The sequence below is a fragment of the Cuculus canorus genome, chromosome 9 (genome assembly GCF_017976375.1).
Source record: "Cuculus canorus isolate bCucCan1 chromosome 9, bCucCan1.pri, whole genome shotgun sequence".
Lineage (NCBI taxonomy): Eukaryota > Metazoa > Chordata > Aves > Cuculiformes > Cuculidae > Cuculus > Cuculus canorus.
In genome coordinates this window covers 7,018,992-7,045,109 of record NC_071409.1, presented here as the reverse complement: position 1 = coordinate 7,045,109, position 26,118 = coordinate 7,018,992, and the positions used below count along the sequence as shown (strand labels likewise).

The window sequence follows — 26,118 nt, the reverse complement described above, 5'->3', positions numbered from 1 at the left end:
CATCCCCTGCTTGGCACAGCCATGCTCTTTGGAAAGGTCATGAACCCATCTCTCCCTGTGAACATATAGTGCAAGGCAGTACCTGTATCCACAGTTCCTTACTCCCCCATACCCTGGAGTTGGGCTTCATAAGACCCAAACGAGCACATACAGGTGTCAGGGCTTCTCTGCAGTCAATATCGTTTTCCTTCCTGACATAGTACCCATGTCTTCAACCCAAACACCAAAGAGGTCTTTCCCAGTGTGTGCTCCCTGATGGCCGCTGCCTCTGCACACAGCATCTCCGGTGGGGCCAACCTGGCACGTGTGACACTGGGGCTCGTAGGACCCGCTTGGACTGGGGCGATACAAGTGGGCAATTGGATCCTTTGAGCAAGATTAGGAGAAGGCTTTTATCAAAATTTGTATTTAATTGATTGCAAGTGAGGCGATTTCGACCATGACTGTTTTGCCTTGGCCATACAAGAGGAAATAAACCACACTGTGGGGGTTTTTTTTTTCCCTTTTCTCCCTTTAAATTGTCTCCCTCCATCTCACCAGGCTTTATTCCCCCTTATATCTCTCTGTGGCATCACATGGCTACAGGCTCAAAGGTTACGGCCAGTGGAGACATCCTCCTGCATAAGGGGAGTTTCTGAAAGGATGGGTCTGCTGCCAGGTATCTTAGTCATGCTCATGTATGCCTATTATTGCTACAAAAGAAATTAATTAATTTATTTATGCATTTTTGGCAACTATGTGTTCCTGAGACTGTTTTTCAGCATCAGAGGAATGGGCTGTAAAGCAAAGATTCTTCAAAAGGTCCCAGCTGATTTCCTGCTATGACAAAAGTACCGTTTAACCTCAAGCCATCAAGTGGGAGGCACTGTGTTTCTGAAGTGATTTGAGACATTATGCACAGCTCTATAAAAATGCAAAGCAGGACTTCTGTATCACCTCCTGGAGTTCAGGAGTTGCGGAGGAATTGGTTCATCATTTATTACCAAAAAAGCTCTTCCTTAAAGCTGTGGCTGCAGTATCTTCCTTTGCAGCAGGCTCTTCAGTTTTGCATTCATAACACTGCAGTTTATTTCTGTGGCAACAAAGTTGATGTGATAATTCATAGCTATAATCACTTCACTGTTGTTAGAACAGTTAAATCTGTGACAATCACTTTGAAAAAAATGCTCTGAGTCCAGCCAAAACAGCAGAATACAAAACCAATTAAAAATTAAGTGAATTTCTCAAGTATTAAATAATGAGATATTGAGCTGGGCATACGATTTTTCTCCTCTCACTGCAGAAAAGTCGCCTGCTGTAACAAGGGGTGATCCTGCCTAAGCAGGCTGGAGAGCTGAGACTGCAGATAAGGGAACACATAACCATTCTCATTTATATTTTACTTAAGCTTTGCCAAGTTTGTTCTCTGTTTTCCCTCCCTGGAGTACTTCAATTACTCATGTTCTGTTTTCCTTCATTGTACTAAGTGATGCACAAATTGTTTCTACGTTCCAGGTTAGTTTCTGATGCCCCTTCTTTCTGTTTACACATGGGTAATGAAGATGCTGCCCCACTCGTTGGGAATTGAGTGGGCTGCCTGATTCCAGCCTGAGCCGAAGGAGAGAAGCCACATGGAGATCAGTGGCATTGCTGAGGCTAAACAGTAGCCCTGATTTAGGATTTGTCCCAGCATTGCAAGTTTTTCAGTGTTTTTTAACATGTTTTAGCTTCTGCTTGTGTCTGAAATCTCAACACCTTCCTTCACTGAGAAGTTTAGGACGTAAGATGGGCTCTGCTGGGATGAACACTACATGCAGTTATTGGGGGAAAAGCACCTTTCCCTTGATTTGAATTCCAAGCCAGCCATAGGGTGGCTTTCCTAGTTTGGTCTGCCTCGGGTTTTGCTTTCTTTAGTTTTTTTAGAACATAGTAAAAGGTTTTATTTTCTTTGAATTACCTGCACACACACACTCTACTGTTTAATTAAATAAATCCTGTTTTTGTGATGAGACTCACCTACAGATGGTGTGTAGGACTCCATGCTTGCCTGGTCTGGAACGCCATGCCTGGATTCGAATGATCCTCTGTTTTGATGAGGTGATTAAATCTATTTTAGCTGAATACTTAGCAGAAGTCAGGCTACTGGTAATATAAAATGAGCTAATAAAACTGTATATTTCCTGAAAAATCTTGTATTTCCTCAATAAATAGAGGTAAGAAAGCCTTCACTGAGAGAACACAGCATGCTCTTAGAGATGTCAGTTTGGCTTATGTATAAATCATTCTTCAGACGATACAATTTTCCATGAATTACTGACTGTATAACCAGGTTAAGAAGTCAGAATCCATTGAGAAAGGTGAGAGATGTGTGAGCTATTTGGTCCCACATGTGGTCATGAGCACTTCATGCCAACTTGAAGCAGCTGGGTGAGAAAATATCACTTTTTTTTTTGTTATGTGATGGGGGTTGGGAGTAGGAATTATGGAATAGAACTCCTTGCCTGCTGCTTTGTTTCGTTATATTTCCATAGGCCAATATCCAGAAGAAAAAGCCCAACATCCAATGATGCAGGCATGGGCTTCCCTTGGCCCTGTGTTGCCTTGCCAGGGGAAGGCGAGAGGTCTCTTCCTGGCTCCTGGAAACTCCTAGGAAACTATCTACATCTCAGCTGACCTGCATCTGCCTGTGCTTTGTGTGCACCCCTCTTGCACATGGTGCTCACCTACACTGCTATGTGGATTAGTCGAGTAAAGTTTGTGGCTCTATATAGACATTCTGCAATCCACTATCTAATACAGTTATGAAGAATTGGCTCTGAAGTTATTTTTGGCAAAGTTGGATAGGCCAAAATTGATTTTTGCTTTCTTTGAAATTTCCTGCTTTTCCTGATGCACGATATTGCAGCATTTACCAGCTATTGGAGTCGCTACATGATATGTGCTTCTTGGTGCTGTGTGTGTTTGTTTTTTGCTTCACATTCAGAGTATTGTCAATATTGATTCTCAAGATGGTTTGTGTGCCATTTCTAGAGAGACTTGTAAATTGAGCCACTTTCCATTTAATATTAACTGAAACTCCCTAGAACGTTATCATCTGCATGGCAACCAGCAGACCATCTGTGACTAACATCAATATTAAAAACCGAAAAAGCCTACTTTTCACATGATAAATAGGCATCGTGACAATCCTTATCAGATCTGAATGTGGGCTTGGTGGGAAAAGCCATGCCCTCCCTAGCACTTACAGCAGGTCACATTGTATTTCAGCTGTGAATAATAGACAGCAGTGATTTGCTCTGCAGCTTGTCTCGTAAAAATCCACTCCTTGTTCTCTGAGATGAATAGGAGTGGTATTTTTATAGACAAGTAATGTTGTTGTTGTTAAGTCTTTTCTAGGTCAGCTTAAACCAAGGCATGGAACCCCTCCTGTCTGACTCCCTGCTTCATGCAAACTGGCAGATCCACTACTGGAGAAGTGCTTTGGAGGGGATGTGCTGCACAATGCGCTTTATCAGAGATGGGAATTGGGTGCAAAACTTGATCTATGCCAAATATTGGATAAGGATTGAGCTTTACTCCTTAGAAGGAAAAGAAGAGTGCCAGGCAGGAAGAAGCCTGTTCATCTTAGTGCTAGTGAAAGACAGGATCTTCTCATCTTCAGATGTTCTTCTGCCTATGGGTGACATGGGTGCAGGCTCCTGTTTGGGGCTGTGCTTGCCTTCAAGCTTATGGTGCTCTTGCGATTATAGGAACTCTGCACACTATTAATTTCATTGTGTCTTAATTATTTCTTTTCTCGTTTTCCACATATATGGCTGATTTTATGCTTTAATGCAGTATTTTCCATTAAGCAGCCTTATGCTGTACAGCAAAAATAAACTCTTAAAACAACATGCGTAAGATTAAACTGTTAAACTCGCTCAAAGTATACAGCTCATAAATTAAAAGTGCTTATGCTCATACTTTAGTATTAATTGCTAAGTTTATAAAAATAGAAGAACTTGCCCTTAGGAAACAAAAATCATAGTTCCTTAAGCTTTTCTTTGTCAGGAAGCCAAAAAGACAACATTACATGGAAATGTCGCTATTTATTCATGTCAAATTTAGTTTATTCAATTAGATACTTTATAACTCTGCTGAGTTATACGTAGGAGGTTAATTTTTAATTGTTTTGCTTCATGCTATGCCTCTAATAGACACAAAGATAACTTAGCCTGGCAAAATATACAGACTACTTTGGTAATGTGTTTATTGGATTCCAGTAAAAGAGTATGAGAAATTATTCAAGATTTTTGCTTCTTCAACTAAAATTATCTTTTTTCTTTTACCATAGTTTACCATAGCAAGCTTTTTGTTTTCTGGAAATCTATTAAAGAAGAAATTGCTAGAAACAGAGTTCTAAAGAAAGAAAGACCTTCTGGAGAAGAAAGTCTTCATTTACTTATGTTTTCTGAAATTTAATTGTCTGTGGTTCTGAAACACAACTGACATCTTACAGAATGAAAAATGCAAGAGAAGCCTACATTTACAGTAACTTGGATTTTGACATTGTCTTATGGGGGGTTCAGAGCAGTTACGGGGTTATAGGTGTGGTTTCAGGATTGCTTAAACTACAAAAAAAAATAAACTAATTTTTCTTGCTGAATTAGTTTTCTGCCAGAGTGAAGTCTAGAGCTCCACTCAGCTCCAGGGGTCAGATAAATGCCACTGTCAATGCAAGGCAGAGAGGAGGGAACACACAGCCAGTACAAGGGAAAGGAGAGGACCAGAGTGACATTGGCTTTAGGTTTGCTTAACCGGTGATGGAACCGCAGCCTAAACAGCCGGATAAAGCTACGGGCGTGATCAAGAGTTTGGCTGGACTGGGACAATGGTACCATGCCCTGCGCTACTGGGGTTGATGTGCAGAAATGCGTCCATCCGGCATATGGGCTACAGAAGGAGAGCAGAATTGCTGGAGATGACAGTGTGCTGTGGCACACAGTTTATGGAGTGGCCTTTGGGAAGGATGATGCAACCTGTGATGACTGAGTGGCCTGGAAGCTAAATTCAGTTTTATTAAGGGTGTAGGTTTATTAAATGCTTAATCCAATTTAAAAGCAAGCTGTTTCCAACAAAGGGGGCCTCTCCACATCCTGCATCTCCCATGCCATATTCCTGCCTTCTCCCTTTTGTCACTTATTGATATCCTTTAGCCACAGGCTGACTTGGATCACGGTGTTCATCCAGTACAAAGCATCTGACGTTCTGTGCATCACAGGTTCAGTGTGTGTCAGGCCATAACTATGCGTAAGACAATCTAATACTGGAGGCCTCATCTGGTAGGACAGAGGAAGAAAACCTACTCTGGCTGGTAGCTTTCAGTTAAACAGGATTCAGCAAAAGGAAACTGGACTACCGGGAAACCAATTTGAACAATGCTTGAGGCTGAACTGCTTTCAGCAGCTCAGGAGACTGAAAACCAGAAAACCGCTGGAAAATCCTCTTAGAGACCTCATGCAAGAACTATACAATGCCTGGAACTTTGTGCTTAGTCTCTGGTGAGCAGGGCTGCAGACAGAGCAGCCTTCTTTTGGAAGTGTCCCTTGGAACAAATCAGCCAGGCAAAGGTGATTTGATGATACATTTATACAGGTCAACAATCTGGAGGCCAGGAAGGAGCTCCGCTTTCTACATAAACACTCTCTCTTCCATTCACTTTATTACTGATCACAGCTGCTGATTGCTCCTGTTTTGGGCTGGGGATGTGGCAGGTTTTGAAGAGGGCTGGTGGCTGCAGAATGCTTGCACAGCACCGCAAGGGAACACAACCACAGCATCCTCCTCCCTCTCCACCGGCATCCAAAGTAAACACCCTTTCACCATTCCACTTCTTATGCTTGGATTTAAGCACAGCTTTTCCATTCCAGATGTAAACACTCCCCGGGATTATCACCTCCAGTTTCTGCAGACAGACGGTTGTTTTGGGAAACAAACGGAAGAGCAGCGTACTGCCAGGGTAAGTTCCCAGCTTCTGGCAGCCTGTCGCATGGGGGCTTGCTTTTCCCAAGCACGAGATGGCATCTCTGCATTGAGAAGCTTGTGGTGATTTCTTCTTCCAGTCTTGTCAGATGAGTGTTGCTGCAAAGCCTTAACAAGAGGTGTTATAGGACTGCTGAGAGGAGCAGCGACTCAGGGAGGTTTTGGGAAGTGCAGGTGGGAGCTGAAAGTGAGGGATAAGGAGGGAAGTGGAAGAAATGCCATTCCCGGTGTGTGAAGAATATCTAGCACCTGTGGGGGGAGGATGGAGAAGCCTTATAGGCTTTATCTGTAATGAGAAAAAAAAAATACTCTTAGAGAAATCAGGAGATAAAGGTGAGGATAAAGGCAGGAAAAAATACGGGAGCTGTCATTCAAGCTTCTGCATCTCTGTCCTGCTCCTTCTGTTCTCTCTATGCGTGGTGTTGGCACGTGGCAGCTCTACACGCTAGCCTGCAGCACTGCTGTGAATCCCACCTGTCCTCCTCCTTGCGTGGCTCACTAAGTGGGTGCTGCTGGGGGTGTTTTCTGACTAGCATAAGTAAAGGCTTTGCCTGGGTGGGTGCTCACCGCAGGCAGGTGCACTGGGAGCCCCCTGCATTTCCAGGGGAAGCACCCTGCCTGCCAGCCCGGCACCAGGCACCCAAAACAATCTGCATGCTGGATTGTGAGGCTTGTGTGGCCTTCCCCATACCAGGATGCTGTTGGTGAGATCAGATGATAAAAAAAGGGATCTGCAGGCTCATTCATGACTTCCCACTAAGGCTGTGGGCACTACAGCAGCTTCTCTGCCCAGCTCAGCCCGGTCAGCCTGCCTTTACCTCTGCCCACAGTGGCACAGCTCCACCCGGGGAGAAACCAACACACTCAGCTGCAGATGAGGCAGTTTCCAGCCTGGCCGAGGAACAGTGAGGGGGATGAGTGAATGGCACAGAGGCCTGATGAGAAAGCTGTACAGGTACCAAACAGCTCTGGGCTCCAGATCCTGCAATCATGACAGTCAAAGCCATTATGAGATAAAGTAAACACATAAATTATTTTAAGTGGCCTGCTTTACACAGTAATATACTGCATGTACCATCGCTGAAGTCTTTAATGAGTTCCTCCTGCAGCAAATTCTGATAGTTATTATTATTAATTTCAGCACAGTTCCAGAACTGTCACTGTATTTCCCACCGTCATGCAAAATGCCCACGGCCGCGATTGAAAAATCTCATGAAAAGACTCATATTCTGTTTCTAATCTGTTGTGTTTGTCTTTGGAGCATCTGCTGGTTTCTTTTTGCTGGCGTGCCTTTTCTGTTTCAATCTACTCTCTTCCCCTCCTCCCCCCCATTGCAGTACCTCTGTCTGCAGTGCCCCTTGCTATTTCACAAGCTGTTAATGTGAAAAAAACTATGTTGCCCGATATGTGGGCACATCAGCTTCAAGCACTCCTGAACCACAGCTTCAGCTGATGTTTATGGTGGCTAACAATGAATAGATTTTTTACACTGAGGATAATGGTGTGTTTTGCCCTGCAAGATAAACCTTAGATGTAACATCATTATTTATTTAATAAGAACATCAAAGAATACCACTGCAGAAGAGAACTTCAAAGTTTCCCAGAATAATCAGATTTCTCATATTAAGCAGAGTATTTTTTCCTCCTGATTCTATAGTAATGAGAAATAAAAGTGTAGTTATCACAAATCATAGAAAACAGTACTAGATTTAGCTTTAAAAAAATGGAATGAAGTATTTCCTTAGAAGCCAGAAATCTAGTAAGCAACAGGACTGCAGGGCTGATGAGCAAAAAAGAAGTCCGTCTTGGAGTGGACTGCAGCACTCCCAAAACCCACTCCCGACCTCAACAAAGATTTTATTTTGGGAAGGAGGAAAAGCATCATTGGGAAAGCTCATGGCTCTATTTCCTACAGGACTTGCCTTAATTAAATGTGTATTTAAATAAGCAGGAGCTCAGCAGGGAAATTATCCTATAGCATCATTGTGCATTGTGCTCCAGCTGTACAGAAGCACCAGTGAGGGCAGCCCCGTCCCCAAGCATTGCATATTCTAGGTAGAGTGTGCCACAGCAAAGACATCCTTTGTGGCTCTCCCGTTACAGATTTGTCTGAACGACTTTCTAAAGCCTTTGATGACTGACTGCAAAACAAGGCCCCAGTTGATTAAGGAACCCAGTGGCTTGGCAGAAGAATGGGGTCCTTCAGTTTAAATTCAGGCTAGTTTCCGTTTTCTTAGTCCTTTCCATGGCTCATAGAGAAATCCCTCATGATTTTTTAACCCATTGCTCTGCCTCACTGAGAAGATGCGGGCTGCGTGGGTCACTGCGAGCTTTTCTTTGTCAGCAGCATCCCACCGCAGCCCATTGACCCCGCAGCCCCAGTGCGGCAGGAGGAGGCAGAGCTTGGGGTAGAGTTGGCTCCTGCTGGGCAGAAAGGAGGAATCGAGTGGAAAAAGGAGGCATCCGGCAGATGAGGCACATGTCTTCCATGGGCAAGATTAAACTCCAGGTGATGCAGTCCATAGCTGGGAGGCAAATGTGGTGGTCAGCCCCAAGCCCGTGTGCAGCTTGCTGGCCCCACCTTATCTGCCCACATCTGATGAAAGCTGAGGTGGAGAGTTCCCTGCTGCTGTTTATGTAGCATTTGGCAAGCAGGCACTTTCGTTTGACATTAATATACTCAGCTATTGCTTCAGCACGAGCATGGTTGTGGCCAGAGAAGTGCCAGGTTTTGACAACAGCTGTGAAAGGTTTCTTCATCCCGGGGTTAATTTGCTATTCCCACAATCGGTGCATTGTTTGCATGTGTGTGAGATGGGAAGGAAGAACGATTTCTAAGTAGTCAGGGCAACTGTCAAGATCTCATTGGACCAGGCTTCTTGTCCCACAGCTGTCAAAGGTCAGCTTAATGGCCTCCAGCAATTCGCTTCACCTCCTCATGGCTCAGTTTAGCTATTGTGAAACAGAAATAAGGGTGCTGACCCTTGGTAAAGTTCATAGAGTGTCTTCCATTAGCAGAGGGTATGGGAGGTTAAACCAGAATTATTATTACTGCCTGCATAAGGAGAACAATAGACAGAACCGGAACAAAGTCAGATGAAGTCGAAGGGGAAAAGGATGGAGCTTAGACTGGAAAAGAATACTTTATAGCAGTGACAGCTGGCAGGAAAATTAGACAAGAGCCAGGACATCACCAGGGATGGCCAGTGCTGTCATCAAGCTGATTGAGGGCTGTATGCAGCATAGGAACGTTTCAGGGTGGACTGGTCTGGGGAGGAATCATCGAGTTTGGACATTCAGAGATATTGCACTGATTTGGTCTGTTCACAAGAGCTGCACTTCATCTGATGTCACAGGAGACATTTATCTTTCTGTAGCTCATCCAGATTGTTCCCTTTGACACCACTAACCGATTTTTCCCTTCTTGCAGGTAGGGGATGTACAGTGATCTGCTTTCTTGGCTCAAGCAAGAGCCAAGAATAAAAATGGAATGAAGTTAGTTGGCACAAAACCTTTTGCTGAGCTGTTTATAAGGAGGAGAGGAGAGCACTCAGAGCACACAGTGGCTGTTGCAGTTGCTCCCTTTGTCCATTAGTTTAAAGGCTGGACTATTTACCCAGGGCATGGGGGATGTAGTTCTGACTCTCTCCTCCACCTCACACAGGTCTCCGGGCAGCACCATCACCCCTGAGCCAAAGCACAGAAGTACACGGGGATACTGCCTATGGGGAACGTTGAACTGGAGGAATGGTGAGTCACATCATCCCAAAGACATGTTCAGGATTTCACCTTTATGCAGCCGTGCTGCACTGACCAGCTGAGGACAGCTCACCCAAAAGCACTATAGGGGTAAACTGAGCCTGAAAGAGGGTGAGGAACAGAGGCAATTATTTCAGCTGAGCAGTGCTCAGGAAAATAGGAGGGCCTGATGAGATTAATCCACACAGGACAAAGAATTTTAAGGCATATGTCCTGGTTTCAGCTGGGATAGAGGTTATTTTCTTTGGTAGCTGGTGTAGTGCTATATTTTGGATATGGGATGAACATAATGTTGATAACACATGGATGTTTTTAGTTGTTGCTAAGCAGTCAAGAACTTTTCAGCTGCTCATGCTGCCCTCCCAGCAAAAAGTTGGGGGGATTCATGGGAAGCTGGGAGAGGGCACAGCTGGGACAACCAACTCAAAGTGGCCAAAGGGATGTCCTATAACATACGACACCACACTCAGTATGTAAACAGGGGGAGATGGCTGGGGGCCAGTGAATGCTGCTCAGGAATGAGCTACGCATCGGTCAGTGGGTGATGAGCAATTGTATTGTGCATTACTTATTTGCTATATATTGTTGTTGTTGTTATTACCATCAAAATAATCTGCCTTTTGCTGTCCTATTATACTGTCTTTGTCTCAACCCATGAGTTTTACCGTTCTTCCGCTCTCTTCCCGATCCCACTGCGCATGGGGGAGGGGAAATGAGCAACTGTGTGGTGTTTAGTTTCCTGTTAGGGTTAAACTATTACAGCAGGCAAAATAGCTACAGCATTTATGAGTGTCATAGCTGGGAGAGAAGGCATTAATGGATTTTGTTAACGTATAGTGAATTAATAAAGAAGGTTGCCTGAAACCAAAGATGACACTCGGTGAGCTGTATATGATTGATCTAAAAATAGTTCTGAAATTCAGAAAAAGTTCTGAACGTCCAGATTTTGATAAGCTGCATAAGCTGTTTTCAGAAAGCAAAAGAACTTAATGGTACAAGTGAAACAGAAGAATATAAATGCAGAAGAGAAGGCTCCAGGGAGACCTTAGAGCGGCCTTCCAGTAGCTGAAGGGGGTTACAGGAAAGCTGGGGAGGGATGTTTTACAAGGGCATGGAATTATAGGAAGAAGGGGAATGGCTTTAAATTAGAAGGGGGGAGATTTAGATTAGACATTAGGAAGAAATTCTTCATGATGAGGGTGGTGAGACATTGGCACCGGTTGCCCAGGGAAGTCGTGGCTGCCCCATCACTGGAGGTGTTCCAGGCCAGGTTGGATGGGGCATGAGCAGCCTGGTCTGGTGGGAGGTGTCCCTGCCCATGGCAGGGCGGGTTGGAACTGGATGGGCTTTACTGTTCCTTCCAACCCAAACTGTTCTATGATTCTACGATTCTACTTGCAGATTGCATGAAAAGTGTAATGGATAAAAAGAGAATATACCTCATGTCCCAGTAGTAACCAAAATAAACATTCGTTCCTATATAAAATCTGATTCCAGAAATATATGCAATGCTATAGTAGAACTTTAAAGTTGTATCAAATGCAAAGGTATATTTTTCTTTTTACTACATACCACATATCTAACCACATGGTTGAACTGGTCCAAAGGATATGACTGGAAGATTTCCAGAGATAATTATCTGTAGGCATGTTCTGCCCCTGGGCAGTGATGGATCTGCTGCAGAGAGTCCTTCCTGCATGGAAAGGGGCTCCTTTTTGTGGGACGTGCAAAACAGCAGGAACGCAAAGCTTCAAAGAATATCAATCTATTTATCGAAGAAAAAGATACTGCTGGTTTAATTTTAAAATCAGTGCAGGCACTTGTAATGATTCCTAATTGTGCAAAGCAAGATTCCTACACCCTTTGGCACTAGGGTTGGTAAAGTCAGGACAGAGATCTTAAGCAGGAGAACAGTGCAACTCTAACCATGCCAAAGGACAGGAGAGAAGGTTCAGAGTTTCACAGTGTAGTTCTCCACCAGACGGATTTTTATGGGGTAAGGAGAACTAAAAAGGAGGCTTAGTCTCAGTACAGTACAGTATTTTGGGGAGAATAATACTAACAATGGGAGCATACAGAGCAGGACAAATTTTTGTGGACCAGCTCTAAGGAACAGGGGCTGGACCAAAAAACCCTGCAATAACATGGGCGATAAATATAATACCTTCTTGAACCTAGAAAGCAAAACAGAAAGACTGGAAAGAGCAGTCTTCTCTATGAGATTTGTGGTATTTTTGTGGCGAACTGACTAACAAGCACATGATGTGCAGCTTGGAAGAGTGGGGGGAAAGCGCTTGGACAGAAACTGGAGCTTTCAGAGAAATTCATCTCACTGACATTAAAACAACCTCAGTTCACACATTTGTAGGAGAAAGACTCAAGTGTCAGGTTTCTAATGAAAAGGTAGCCATGATCAAGCCATGAATAGCAAAGAGGCAAGGCAAAAGGTTTTAAAAAATGGCAACATATTGAGGAAAATCTCTATGGAATCTGTTGGCTCCAACTGCAATATTGAGACAGCTGTTGAATTGCAGCCTGGAAAAGCGTAAAATATTGAGAACTGGTACCACAAGCTCCAATTCTGAAATACTTCTGTGACGAGCAGAAAAGAAACTTGTTAGGCAGCTGAAAATGTCACAGAACTAATTGCTTCATTTTGCCAGCTACCTTCTGTTACATGCACATCAAAAACCACTCCGTATGATGGGGAATATTCAACTTTTGAGGAGTTGTAGTAGAATCTGTGGCATCTGAGCACCTCCATGCTCCAAACCTCTGCTGTCTGGCACAGCAGTAAAGGAACGCCACTATTTCCATTTTAGGTAGAGCAAACCAAAGTGATTTTGTAAAGGTTGACCTGAGTTTGTTGGCAGTTCAGGGACTGAACCCTCATCCCCAAAGAACTGGCTACATCTTTAGCCACTGGAACTTTTTTTGCTGAATTGTGAAATGGGTCGTTGTTAATAATCCAGAATTGTTTTTCTTCTTTTCTTTGACAGATTTAAGGGCTTTCGTGTGCCACCTCCTTGTTCTCTTGTGTTTATATGGAGCATGCACTGCATATTTGGTGGAAAGCCAAGTGTGCCTCAGTCTCTCATCTGCTCTTTTTAAGTGGCAACTTATCTCCCATCCCACCTCTGCATTGTTTTTTTTAAGTGCATCTCTAATCTCAAGCAGCGTTTAGCAAACCAAGATACCAATGTCACAAGGGGTGATTGGGGCGGTAGTGCTCCTAATGGTCTCCCCTAGTGCCTCTATGGAAAACTTGAGCAGCCCTAGGAACAGACCACTAGGTGTTTGAGATTAGTCTCAAGAACCTTTGTTAAGTATTCACCAAGAATAGGGAGACAGCTGTTAACACTCCAGAAATACCAAGTGAAGGTTTGAATGCCAATCCAGAAAAGGAGTTGAAAATACAGTAGATGATTTATCAAGGGCATATTGGAGAAGTGTGAATAGAGATGGTGCTGTCATGATGCATTTTACAGTGCTTGATATTGGAATGACTGCTTAGAAATTTCCAGTTAGACATGGCAAAATTTATGATAATTGCCAGTGTTGAGGGAGTCCGTATTAAATGGGAACCAAAAGGCAAAATGTGAAGAGCCTGAGGACAAAGGAAATTGTTGAGGACAATGGAATTTGGGTGGTTGTTTGTGGATTTTTTTTTTAATGCTCTGACAGAGATTAATATAAAGAGGTAAGAGGAAAATAGCATTTTATCACCATCCCACTTGCCATTAGTGGCAGTTCTCCCCCTCCGTAGCTCCAGAAATCAAGGGATGAAGAACGGAGGTCTGCAAAAGAACTGCCAAGTGCTGTATTGCAGTGTGGGTGGTGGGGACTGAAGGAAGAGCATCTGCTACTTTTTTTTACCCCACTTCATCACTGCTGGTTTCAGAGGCAGCTGGGAGGTAGCCAGTTACACAAAAGGAAGTAACTTAATCCAAATAATAGGCATTGGTAATAAAATATAAAAGGATACTTGGCAAGAAGGTTGTACAAAAGAAGAAATGTTTTCACCTGAGGTGTGATCACACCTGAGGTGTGAATTGTTGTTCAGGGGAGATGGATGCAAAACCAGGAGAGCTGCTTGTACCTCTTGAGTGGTACGTGAGGAATTGGCTTTTAGCTTCTGCTGCTCTATTATCCTCACTGTTTTGACTGTAACTTAGTAAGAGTAGGAACCAACTGCTCTGAGGGATCTGTGTGTCCAACCTGGGTGTTCTGTCCAAGTCCAGGCTGGCGTCTGGCTGGCCACGTGTGTGCACAGATGCCACCTCTGTGCACACAGTTGTTATACTAGTGCCAAGAGATGTGGCATGCACTATCTATGCACACACATATGCAAACAGGCAACACAGAAGTCTAGTATTTAAAGTATTATAGTTATTAGCAAAGATGTAATTCACCTTGAATCTGTTTAATAAAATCATTTTAGAAAAAGTCAATCCTAATGATTACAAAAAGAGTCCTGCAATAGTTTGTCCTCACACATTCCATTCATTTTGGATTCTAAGCTCTGATTCTCTGCCTTTCATCCTTGGGTAACTATTTATTCCTGTGCAAACTGGACTCTAAGTGTTGCTGAACTGGAATTCGGTCACCCTACATTGTTCTGCTAGTGTGAACAAACCATTGCTGAAAGGTGAAGGAGCTCTGTGGTGTTCAGTGTCTGCCTGCCACTGGTTTTACACACGTGTGAAAGGCTGGGGTCAGACTCATGGCATTTCACTGAAACACTCAGGCTACTAAAAATGTCTTTGTTTTGCCTCTGTATGGAAATCATATGCAGTAGGAAGTTCTCTGTTCTCGATGACAGCGAACACTCAGTACAAATGATGTAACATTAGGTTGCTCAAGACTAAAATGACATGAAAAAAGCTTATAATAATCTGGTACATGAAGATTTATCAAAATAAACCATGGCAAACTACCAGGAGCTCTTTCGTGAGAGAAATAACTACCTTAAGAAAGCAGAGCCCAGAGCACCTCTGAGGACTGTGCCAGCCAGAAGTGACAGTGAGAAACAGCTTCTCTGGAAGCAAAGGGAATTTGAAGTGCTCTTAGAAGAAATGGATGGATATGAGAGGCTGGTGCTTTGAGCTGTCTCAAAGCTACTTTAAGCCTAATCCCTGACCTTTCTCTTACAAGTTGCTAAAAACGATAGTTTGATATATGCCGTTTCTTCAGTACAAATGGTTATTCAGCCTGAGCAAACACCAGTCACAGAGGGCAGCCATAGAGCTACCAGGCAAGATCACTAACTTTGGACTAGTCTATAGACCAAGTGGGAAGTTCCTAAGAAAGGATGAAGTTGCTTTATGCAGCTCATTGCCATCCCGATTGCCTTACTGGACCTCCTTGATAACAGGAACTTTGCCAAAATATATCTTCCTCTGATAGCGTAGGACACAAGAACCAATAACGTGACATCAGTGGTAGCACATACTCGTGTTGCTTTGCTTGCCTTTTGCCCCTTTCCTCCCAGGGCATAGTTTGAAGAATACTCAATACAGGGACTTAACTGCAATCATTTGTAAGCTGAGTGGATGTTTTACATGGTCCTCCATGACTTCTGAACCACACAATACACCAAATAAATTATAGATATCAGCTGCTTCACGGCATTGTGACCAGAGGGAGATACATTCACATTTCACTGCAGAAACGCAGCTCTCGGTGTCAAGTAATTTATGTACTTACGATCTTTGAGCAACTAACTTTGGAGATAAGCTGAAAAAAGCTAGTATTTCTGCAGTGATCCTTTCTCCTCGAGTACTGCCAGCTTTCTTGAGTGCTGTCATCTCAAGGGAAGGCGCTGGGGCTGCAGCATCAATCATTTCTGAAGTGTTGTCAAGCCCGATGGGTCAGAGCAAGCCTGAGCTGGGGACACTGCTGCCAGCCTGCTAGCTTTCTGACTTAAAAGCTTATCCAGTGGGCCCAAACGGCATGACTGGAAAACAAAGCAGCAAAACTCTAGCTGACAAAAGTGGATGGAAGCAAGCCAGGACTAGAAGAAGACAAAAGCTGCAAATCAAATATAGAACATCTCAGCCTAGTTACAAAAAAAAAAAAAAAATCAAAACCAGAACTCCTGTGTGACCAGGGGAAGTCTATCCAGTGGTGGACACCGAGTGGGCTTGGACATTGATTCATGTCCCCTCTTGTGAGACTGAAACATGGTGGGGAAGACAGAGCTGTCTGCCCAGCACAAAAAATTGTTTGTTTTTCCGTTAGAAGGAGGTGCCATGAGACATCCACAGGTCTGTTGTGTCCTGTCTTGGTTAAGGAGCAGCTTTGATCTCTGGGCTGCTGGGCTGCATGTGTTTGAGTTGAAAAGGTGCTGACCCTGAGAGAGAGGCTTTGGTGCAGAGGTGAGGTTTGCTTGGGCTAGCCCATGACCCCACCGGCTTACATGTGGTTTCAAAATGTAGTCAGCGGACACAGCTTGGAGATAGGAACTTATCCCCAAGCACTGTTATGATAGCTGTGGAAAGGGCAGTCACTCTTTGCAGAGCCACAGCAAGACCAATCATTGGAGCAACAACCTCTGTTCAGGAAGGGGTACTCACGGTGCTCAGGCATCAGCCAGAGGTCCGAAGATGGGAGGGAAATGTTTGCTAGAGCTGTTCAGACCCATGAGATCACTTTAGTGTGCTTAATTAGTTCTAAGGGGAGCCATTAGCTGGTGTAAGTGTCTAGCTTCCTACCTTCTGGCATGGTGAAAGGTTCCCGGGACAGTCCAAGTATCTTCCTTAGCTTTCCCCGTGATGCAAGGATTCATGGACACACCCATCTGCTGAAGCCTCAGAAAGACATGGAGCTTGTGCTGGTGCAGCAGTGAGACTGGCATGGGCTGGCCTCAGCCATCTAGCCAGGGCTTGACCAGGCACTGCCACCAAGAAGACCAGAAATAAATGAAGAGGATGGGAAGTTGTAGTGGAGGCTAACCACAGAGCAAAAGCATGGGCTACATCTGTCCGCAACGCCCACGCCCCATGAGAATGACCCTGCTGACGCCTGGGAAGCGGTTCAGCATCCTGTCTGTTCCCCTTCCCTGTATTTTTTCTTGTGGCATCGTTCCCTGCAAGAACTGACCTAAGCAGATGTAGCGTAATTAGGCTTCAGTCAGGACATACTTAAGTTTGGCTACAGTAGTATCTAAAATACTGTTCTCAGAAAGGTTTTTGACCATTATTTTCTAATCCCAGGCCAGCTAGTGCCTGTCCCCTTGTCACAGACCACTTGGCCTTCCGGAGCTTTCTTGGATACCTCTAAGTGAGCAAGGACAGAGTTGTTTCTGCCCAAAAGACTGCCAAGCTGTGTGTACCAAAAGGTAATTCCATGCCTCTCATGATTACAGGTGTTTGTTCTGTTATTAGTAGTTGTAAAAATTGTTTTTGGAACCTTACTGCTTCTCCTTTTATTTTCTTTTTTTCAATAAACACAGTATCTGTATCCCATAGTGCTAGTAGGTTTTGCATTTAATTAAAAACCCCACAATTTTTAATGTCATATATGTTTTCGTATATTGAAAATATACAAAACATGAAAATATGTGAAACATCTCCTATAGACTTAGACTGGGTAATTCACCTTTTAGTCTTAATACAGAATAGCAGCTAAATCTAAAAGACTTAAATTTGATTGCCTTCATCTTTTTTTTGTTGCATACTGTCAGCCAGCACTCCAAAATAGACTGCTCCTGCACCTCAGAATACGGAGATATTCATTCACAAATTATCCTGGCCTTATTAAAACCACCCCCCACCCCTATCTGAAATGATGGGTTTGAACTGTGAACCATTCAGTCTACTTCTACTTTCAGAAACTGAAACCTCAAAACCTTCAGAAGCTATGGCTTAAGAAGTGGTTAGCTGATCTCCATCTCTGAGAAGGGGACAGGGGAAAGGGCCTTTCCCATCATCCCTGAAATTATAGTGATATGCCTTAATTCTTGAAGCTTTGAACCAGTGAATCCTGTCTTTATTGTTGTTGCAGCACAAACTGGCACAAGGGAATGTCTGGACTAAACTATAGGCAAGAGAAGCTAAGCCAAAATTCTCCTACCAAGCAAAGAGGACATCCCAGTCCTGGAAGAAGCTGGTGCTGGATTGTAGGAGGGAGTGGGCGAACTGCAGCATCAAACACTCCAAAAGAGGTGGTAGGTGGAGAAATAAATTGGGAAATTAGAAAAAGAGATCAAATGTGTTTCCAAAGAATGTTTATCAATATGGTGATAGGCACTATATATATAAAAAAAGAAATAAATGTAAGTACATATAAACTTCACTTTACCCAGAGCTGAGTGCTTAATTGCTAAGCCCTAGAGATCTAGAAAGGTTATGAAAAGCAGGAGTGACAGAAGCTGAAGATCATTAGCATGATCAGAGTTTAAGAGCAGGCAGGAAAATAAAGAGACCAGAAGGAAAGTATGAAATATCTTGCTAATAAATAACAGGATATTTAAAGCAAGACCTGAAGTATTCAATTAGTTGAAAGCTAAGAAACCTTTATTTTCAGCCAAAGACTGCCTCATCTGCAATCTTCTACATCATTTTGGCAAAATGAGCAAGGAAAGATTTCCTGTGAGTATTACTGCAGCTTGTGAACGCAGCAGCTGGCCTTTGTTTTGAGAAAAGGTGAGCTAATCTGAGATAGTGAGGCTTAGCAATGCGTCAGGTTCAGCTGACGTGCGATGAGGGAAGTATGTTCCCGCAGAAAGCTGGAAGTCTCACTTTTTGGGGCTGGGTGTTTTGCTCTACAAAGCAGACGCCAGGTTAGGGCAGGGAGGCAGAAGCAGGGTACATTTGCATTGGACCTTGGCTGCCTGCTGCTGGGTTTCCTTCCTGTCTGGATTGCAAATGATTACAGGCTGCAGCTGCTAATTAGTTCAGAGAGTGGCTTGAACCTTTGGGGAATCAAAGGCATAGCATTTCTCTTCTGGACTCTTAACTTTGTACTTTAGATGTTTACTACGGGCTGAACAGGCCAATAGCACGCTCTTTTGGACATGCTTAGCAGCAGCCTGTTTCATCCAAGCAGGTCGAAAGCAAAACCCTGAACCTTGGTCATCTCTACACACCTCTAAAGGGGAACAGTCATCTAAATTGATTTAATATTCTTGGGCTGAATACAGAATTTCTCTTTAGAACTTAGCTTCAGAGCACACAAAGTACTTGTTAGTCCAAAAGGTCATTTAAATCGAAGGAAACAAACAGCAAGAAAACAAAACAAAAAATCTAGAGTGAATCTGGAAACCTCTGAGCAGAATATTAGCTTTTATTGTTTCCCTATCAGTAAATGCAGGAAGTAGTCCAAACTGCCCCACCTCTACAACTTCCCATTATTTATCACAACAAACGCACTTTCTATGCTCTTTGGTTTACTGCTGCAATTAAATTATAGAACTATATCCCAGAATTCAGCATATGGAAAAGAGCAGATCAAGACTGTTCAACCAAATGCAAGGTGCTTTCACATGCTGCTAATTCAGACTGAGCTGACCGCTCTTGGTGGAGGGAATGCACTGCAGTGAATTGCAGGCGGAAAGTATGAGAACAGCCAGGTAGTCTCAGGAAAACAGCTAATCATAGAATCATAGAATGGTTTGGGTTGGAAAGGACCTTAAAGATCATTCAATTCCAACTCTCCTGCCATGGGCACGGACACCTCCCTCTGGACTGGGCTGCTCAAAGCCTCATCCAACCTGGCCTTGAACACCTCCAGGGGTGGGGCAGCCAAAGCTTCTCTGGGCAACCTGAGCCACTGCCTCCCCACCCTCACAGGAAAAGGTTTCTTCCTAATGTCTAATCTAAATCCTCCCTCTCCCAATACGAAGCCATTCCCCCTCACCCTATGACTACATACCCTTGTAAAAAGTCCCTCCCCAGCTTTCTTACAGGTTCTTCTTCAGGTACTGGAAGCTGCTCTCATGTCTCTCTGGAGCCTTCTCTTCTCCAGCCTGAACAACCCCAACTCTCTCCGCCTGTCCTCTGTCCTCTGTCCTGGAGCAGAGGTGCTCCAGCCCTCTGGTCATCTCCGTGGCTTCCTCTGGACCCGTTCCAACACTTCCGTATCCTTCTTATGCTGGGGATTCCAGAACTTGACACACGACTCCAGATGGGGTCTCACAAGAGCAGAGCAGAAATCAGAAAGCATTCACCAGAGCTGTCCGGAAAGCACACTTTGCAAGTGCTTGTTTTATAAATATTTATTTTGAAAATTGATTTTTGTCAGTTTCCATGTAAAAGAAGCCCTACAAATGAATCAAAATGTTTAGTTTGAAAACCTTGCGTGGTTTTTTTTTTTCAATATTCTTCATAATCTCCTTCCTTCTTTTTCAGTTTGAAAGAACTGAAGAAACTAAAATCTAAATAAAAACTTGTCTCAGGCAGAATGCAGAGCCAAGGCGAGGTTTCTAGAAGACCCTGTCGGTAAGAAAGAAACCTACAGTTAGTAACCAACATGCCTTGAGTTGTTACTATTAAGTTATCTTGACTAAACTCTGTATTGTGTATTTCCTGAAGAGCATGACAAAAACTCATTGAGACCATCCATCTCACAGTAACTTATGGCTAAAAGCCCAACTAATATTTTATGCCTCTTTTTGGTTCTTATCCAAAAGGAATTTTTTGTTTGTTTTCACTCATTTCTTACTCCTGAAAGAAAAGCCCAAACTCAACCAGTGAATTTAATGGTGTTTGCAACACAGAATTCATTTTGCATTTGTTAGTGAGCACTTCTTCCAGACCATAGAGAAATTGTTTCCCAGCAGAGAAGAATCTGTACTGATGTGGCTCAGATTTAAAATTTAGTAATGGATTTCCTCTACTGGGGACATTCCGAATTTCTTCAGGGCAGTGAGTCATTCTGGCGGTGGCACCAAACTCAGCTTATTTATGTTGAATGGCAAAGCAACAACAAAAACTTTCCCAAATTTGAAAATATCACTGAAAAATAATAAAAGCACAATTTTCTTCAGCCATTATGGCTGCTCTAATTTGAATCACATGGGAAAATGCTTTGTTAATGGCTTTCTTCTTTTACTCTTCACTGGCGACAAACCAAACCAAACCCCTTTCTTTGTTCTTTTTCCTTTATGCATTGCTTTTCCGTCTGGTTTTAGAAGAAGCCGGTCCCTAGGTTAGCAATTACGTTGAAATACCAGAGATCTGGGTTCATTTCCACAGAATTCACGAATAGCCATGGACTGACAAATTTACCTCTACAACTTTTCTGTAAAATGGGAATAATTCTACTTCTTCTCATAAGGCTGTTGCTAGAAAATCTATTTATTGTTGCAAGGCACCCAACTACCACTGGAATATTCAGGGCATATAGATTTTGTATTTTTCCTTACAAGCGTGTACTGTGTAGAGTTTAAGCTAATAAATCCCAACGATGATTCATGATGATATGATGATTCATAAGAGGAACAAATTTGAATAGATTTAAATACTTACATGTAAAAGAAATATGTGAGACCTCCCAGCACTTTTTGAAATATAGATGTGAGAATTCCTTTAGGTATAATGCTCGAAGACTTCACGTCAGACTGTATTGGCAGGTGCCAGGCAGAAGGATCCAGCAGGAAGGACTGATTTATTTGCCTTTCTGCCAGCAGACCCCGAAGGCAGCAGCCCTGCGTTACTCCAAACCGTGGGGAAGGTGGTGGGATTCATTCCACTAACACCGAATACTTCTAAGCCCTAGCAGGTTTATTCCTGTGCGTTCTCGTGTGGGTTTTTGGTTTGCTTTCCTACACCAGTTTCTCGGAGTTCGATTTTCATTTTACTCTCCATTTTATTCCCCTCCTTTAAGTATTATTTACAACTGAATAGCAAAACGCTACAGGCTGAGTAGCCGGGGCACTATATATAGCAAGAGCAGGGCAGTTTCCCACTCTAATCATCTCCTTCTGCTTTTATGTAGATAGTAAATGATGGGCCACAGAGGGAATTGCCTTTCCTCTCAAGGAAATGCATGTCAAAGAGGTTTAAGGCTACATCCTGCCCACACCAAGGGAAGGTAATTTTGGCTTGTGTGTTTTCCTAGGCTGAGGAGTTGCAGATGACATCTTTCGTCTGAGTGCTGAGAGCCTATGTTTCACAGTAGGGTACTTACGATAGCAAATAGTGGTATTCCCAACTTGGAGGGACCGGCAAATTTCAGACAAAAACAAAAAAAGTGAGGCATTCATTCATGTCATCCCTCTGCTGACCCCATTGCCAATGTATGCTTCCCAGCCTTGGGAACCAGTCCATGCCTTCTCCGGTGCCTCGGCTCTGCCCTGCCAGAGTCTGGGCCAGCACTAGCCTCAAGGCTGCCATTTGCTTTGTTTGTGCTTCAGGCTCGTTCTTCTGCCTTGCCTCCCCCGAGCCAGCCGAGTTGCCTGTGCCTTTTTAACTCTGCCAAGTGTGCTTTGCCACCTTCTCCCGGGTCTGGAGCTGTTCTGCTCCCTGCTCTTTTTACAGCTGTCCAAGTGAGCAGGAATAGTTGAACCAACAGTACAACTTAGCTGGCTCCGGTCACTTGGGTCCTAAAACTTAAACACGGCGTGCAAAAGCTTAAGCAGAAGCTTTGCTGATGGGGCTTAGCCCCATATCCACACAAATCCAAGGTAATCTGGAAGCAGCTCAGTGCCTTCACTTAACATTCATGTCAGCCGGCTTCAGCTGAGATGGGGGCTGAAGAAGCTGTGAGCTGCCTTGTCAGAGAAAGTTTGTGATCTAAATGTTTTATAACGTGCATATTGAAAATTGTTAGAAAGTTCAATGCAGTGGTTCTGCATTCACCTGTGCAGAGCTACGAGGCACAGGTTAATGCTCAGCTCCAGACGCGACTGAGGTGCTGCACTGCGAAAGGGCAAAGCAGATGCTGAGGCAGGGCTGTCAGTTAAATTTTCTGCCCAGCCTAAGGGCTGTTTGGGTATTTTATCCACTGGCTGGTTAATGTAAAATACAAAAGCATTCTGCCTTGCAAGCAGGGAGTGGAACTGCATTCTCCACCCTCCCAAAGGATGACTTAAATATGAAGCTACATACATGCTCTTAATTTCCTTCTGCCTGATCAAATGCATTTTTAATTTTTTAATGCAAAGTAGGATGGCACCAACACAAGAGCTGGAGAGCTCTCCCTTGCTCCAGAAAAGCCTCAGACAGGGTGGCCAGAGACCTCTTCTGGGAACACCAGCAACTCTTCTGCCTTGTGTGGGTTTAAAATCGTACTCCCCATGTTCTGAGTGACCACCTAACTCCTGAGGTACGGGATGAACGGAGTTAGCCTCCTCCCAGCCATGTGCTGAAGCACACCAGCCTGATTGTACAGGACCTGTGGACAAGAGAAAAGGTATAGTTTTAGTCACCTAAGGCATACGAGCTCTTCATGAGGCACTGCTGGATTTCAGCAAACTTTAGGAAGCCACTGTTGAGTAAGAATTGTCTTATACCCTTCTGACTACATGAAATAACAGACAAACCCACTGGTCTTCCAAAAATAAAATAAAAACCGGATACATTTTTTCCTTCAGAGGTCTATCCATCACACGCAAGTCATTTCAGAGTCCCTTCTCCTGAGGTGTTAAGATCATCTGCCGTGGCGTTTCCATCGCAGGCTTGCTATGACCCAAGTCACCAATGCCTTCCAGTTAAGTCACTTCAGATGAACACGCTGAAAGCTAGTAAGTAAACGGGAGAATTGTTGGTTGCCAATGTTTCCCTGTTCCTGCCACCACTATAAGCAGCCAGCAATCTGCTGTGTTTGCAGGGTGAAACAGAGTACAAACTTTTTAATTGTCGATTCAGAGCTCACCTAAAAGATTTAGGGCCAAATATTCCTGTTGCTTACATCAGCGGATAAATTTACAATTTCATCCAAGTTAATGTTCCGCCAGGTGGTGGATTTTGTCTGAGATCTCATTATTTGTTGGCCTTTTATTTATATTCAGCCACTGTGTGTGTACACAAGTACAAAGCAGTAATTTTTGCCAGCAATGAGAGGGGAGTTTGCTATATAAATCAGTATTTCTCAGTCAATACGTTGCAACCTCTGAAGGGGTTATAAAAACCATCTGGGGGCTTGTAAAGTACTGAGAGTTTTATAACAATCTAAAGCAAAGAAAATATCATTTCTTCCACTCTCCATGTAGAAGCACCATTCTCTTGGCTACCTGTCAAAACCATACATGAAACAGTAAATTCTATAGGCTTATCACTTTTACCATAATTTTTCACTTTAGCTTTATAAAGCATGTATGGGAACTGTGAGGTTTCTTTTACTATAGGATTTCCAACCTGAACTACTGGAGAAATGGTGCTCTAAAATTTTTGGCTTCAAAAATCGGTAGTTTTCATTAATGGCCTCCGCCTTAGTCTTCTCCTAAGCTGCTTGTTAAAACTAGAGCCTATTCTGTCAAGCTTAGGCATGTTTGTGTTGGAGCCATTTCTTCTATTTCACTGCAACTTTCTGCCTGTCAGCTTCTTCTTTAAGCCTAAATCATACAGGGAAACATCAACATTTCCCTCTGTGGGAAGAGATGTTTTGCTTCAAGTGGAAAAAAAAAAATGGATGAGATTTCCTGTATCCTCATTAGCAACTTCGAGTACGGTTTGAAATCTGCCCTTTCTAAGGTGAGCTACCATCTGAAGAACCTCCATGCTTTCAAGCACAGCCTCACAGAACACACCGCTCGTCAGTGGATTTTGCTTTCATGTACACATCTTTAATCTCTTTGCATAGGTACTTATGTATGAAATTAACTCCAGTAGCGACCAAGTGTATTCCACATGCATCCACTTAAAGGAATCTACACCAGATCTTGCAATGCCTCCCGCAGCTGAGTTTCTTCAGCAGTTTAAGCCAGTCTTGCTCCTGGCTGCCATGGGCCTGGCTGCTTTGTTGTTCCAGTGGCTCCAGCACTCATCAAGCCCTTCAGAAAATAAATTCAAGGGGAAAAAAAAAAAAAGCTCAGTCTTTGGTATTTTTCCCTGCCAGGATGAGATGGGCCAAACAAGGGCCTGGCAAGCAGCAGAGCTCATGAAGCCTTGAGATCCTCTGAGCAGTAGGAGCAAAAGGAGGGGACGGTATCGCTACCCTTTCGGCAGCTGTCAGTTGATTGGGTCATCTCATGCGGTTTAATCACTTGTTAATGAGGAGAAACGGTGATTTCTTGCCTGAGTAAGAGGTGATTGCCTACAGCTACTTCAGTTTCTACCTATGGGCTACTGAGGCAACAAGAAAGAGTAAGAACAGCGTTGCCTTTGGCTGCAACACTTTAACTCCAGTTTCCCTGGGTTGGAACCGTGCTGTCCAAACTTGGTGTAATCAAAACTGACCCTGTTTCATGGTAAGTTGTTTGGAATGTAATTTTCCTTATCCTTCTCCTGTTTCTGCTGCAGACAGACTACAAAGTTTGCATCTGTAAAGGCTGGATTTGGACCCAAGATGAGAGCATTTGGGACTTCATTGTCGGTTTAGGTCTTCTTCTAGAGCCAGGATTCTTACCCCAAGATCTGTGTGCAACTGGCTAGTCATGGTCTGGCTCTTCTGCCTCCTTTCCATAAAGGAACCAAAAGGCTCCTAAAAACACTCAGTAGCATTTTTCTTATGTGGTTTTCATTTTAAGTAGTTGAGCAGAAAACCTGACATGGTCTACGTAGCTTTCTGTCTTCATCTGTGTGAGAAAATGAAGACTCAAATGTTGTCTCTGCTAATACAATAACCACCACACAAAAGGGGTTGTTGTTGTTGCTATTGCTTTGTTTTAGATTCATCTCTATTCTCAACGGAGAAATGGATCTGTGTTTGCAGAAGTGACAGTATAAGGCAGTTTGGGAAGAGGAAAAGTGGACAGTGTTTAATGGAAGTAGCAAAATTGAGCTAGTTAGTAAATGGCTTTTTAGGAAATAGCCCAAGAAACGTCCACCTCAGCTGGCACTGCTCATGAAGACACTGTTCCTCGACAGCCCAGGCTGCTGGTGCCAGCACCTTGTCTCAACCAAATTCCCCTTGCCTGGGCTGAGGCTGAGCCGCTGCACTCTGCCACCTCCCTCACCAGCATTTTGCCCGGGCACGGGGCCTCTCCAGAGTGAGCCCACCTTGATGGACACCAGGCTCTCCACCTTAAAGACCAACAGACCTGCTGCTGCTGCTGTTTCATCTCATGCCAGGAGGTGGGTTATTTTTTATCCAGAAGAGTCCAGGCTCCTGAGGGAAGAAATGCGGTTTATAGCATACTTGTCCTGTTTCTTCAAAGCTGGACCGCTCCATGCATCAGGAATTTTTTGGAAAACAAGCACAGAAAGGATAACTTAACAAGGCAGCATTGTCCTCTGCTGGACCAATGCACTGCCCGCT

General features: G+C 43.7%; 1 long non-coding RNA gene across 1 annotated transcript in view; it reads left to right on the top strand.

The window, feature by feature from the left end:
- LOC128853007 (uncharacterized) overlaps positions 1–25,918 on the top strand; it is a 62,828-nt gene extending 36,910 nt beyond the window's left edge. The window contains exons 6-11 of the long non-coding RNA XR_008451196.1: positions 5,889–5,977; positions 9,665–9,750; positions 16,974–17,098; positions 17,764–17,926; positions 20,109–20,198; positions 25,161–25,918. This is a non-coding gene — a long non-coding RNA (uncharacterized LOC128853007). The remainder of the gene's footprint in view (positions 1–5,888; positions 5,978–9,664; positions 9,751–16,973; positions 17,099–17,763; positions 17,927–20,108; positions 20,199–25,160) is intronic.
- Positions 25,919–26,118: the final 200 nt, after the last annotated feature.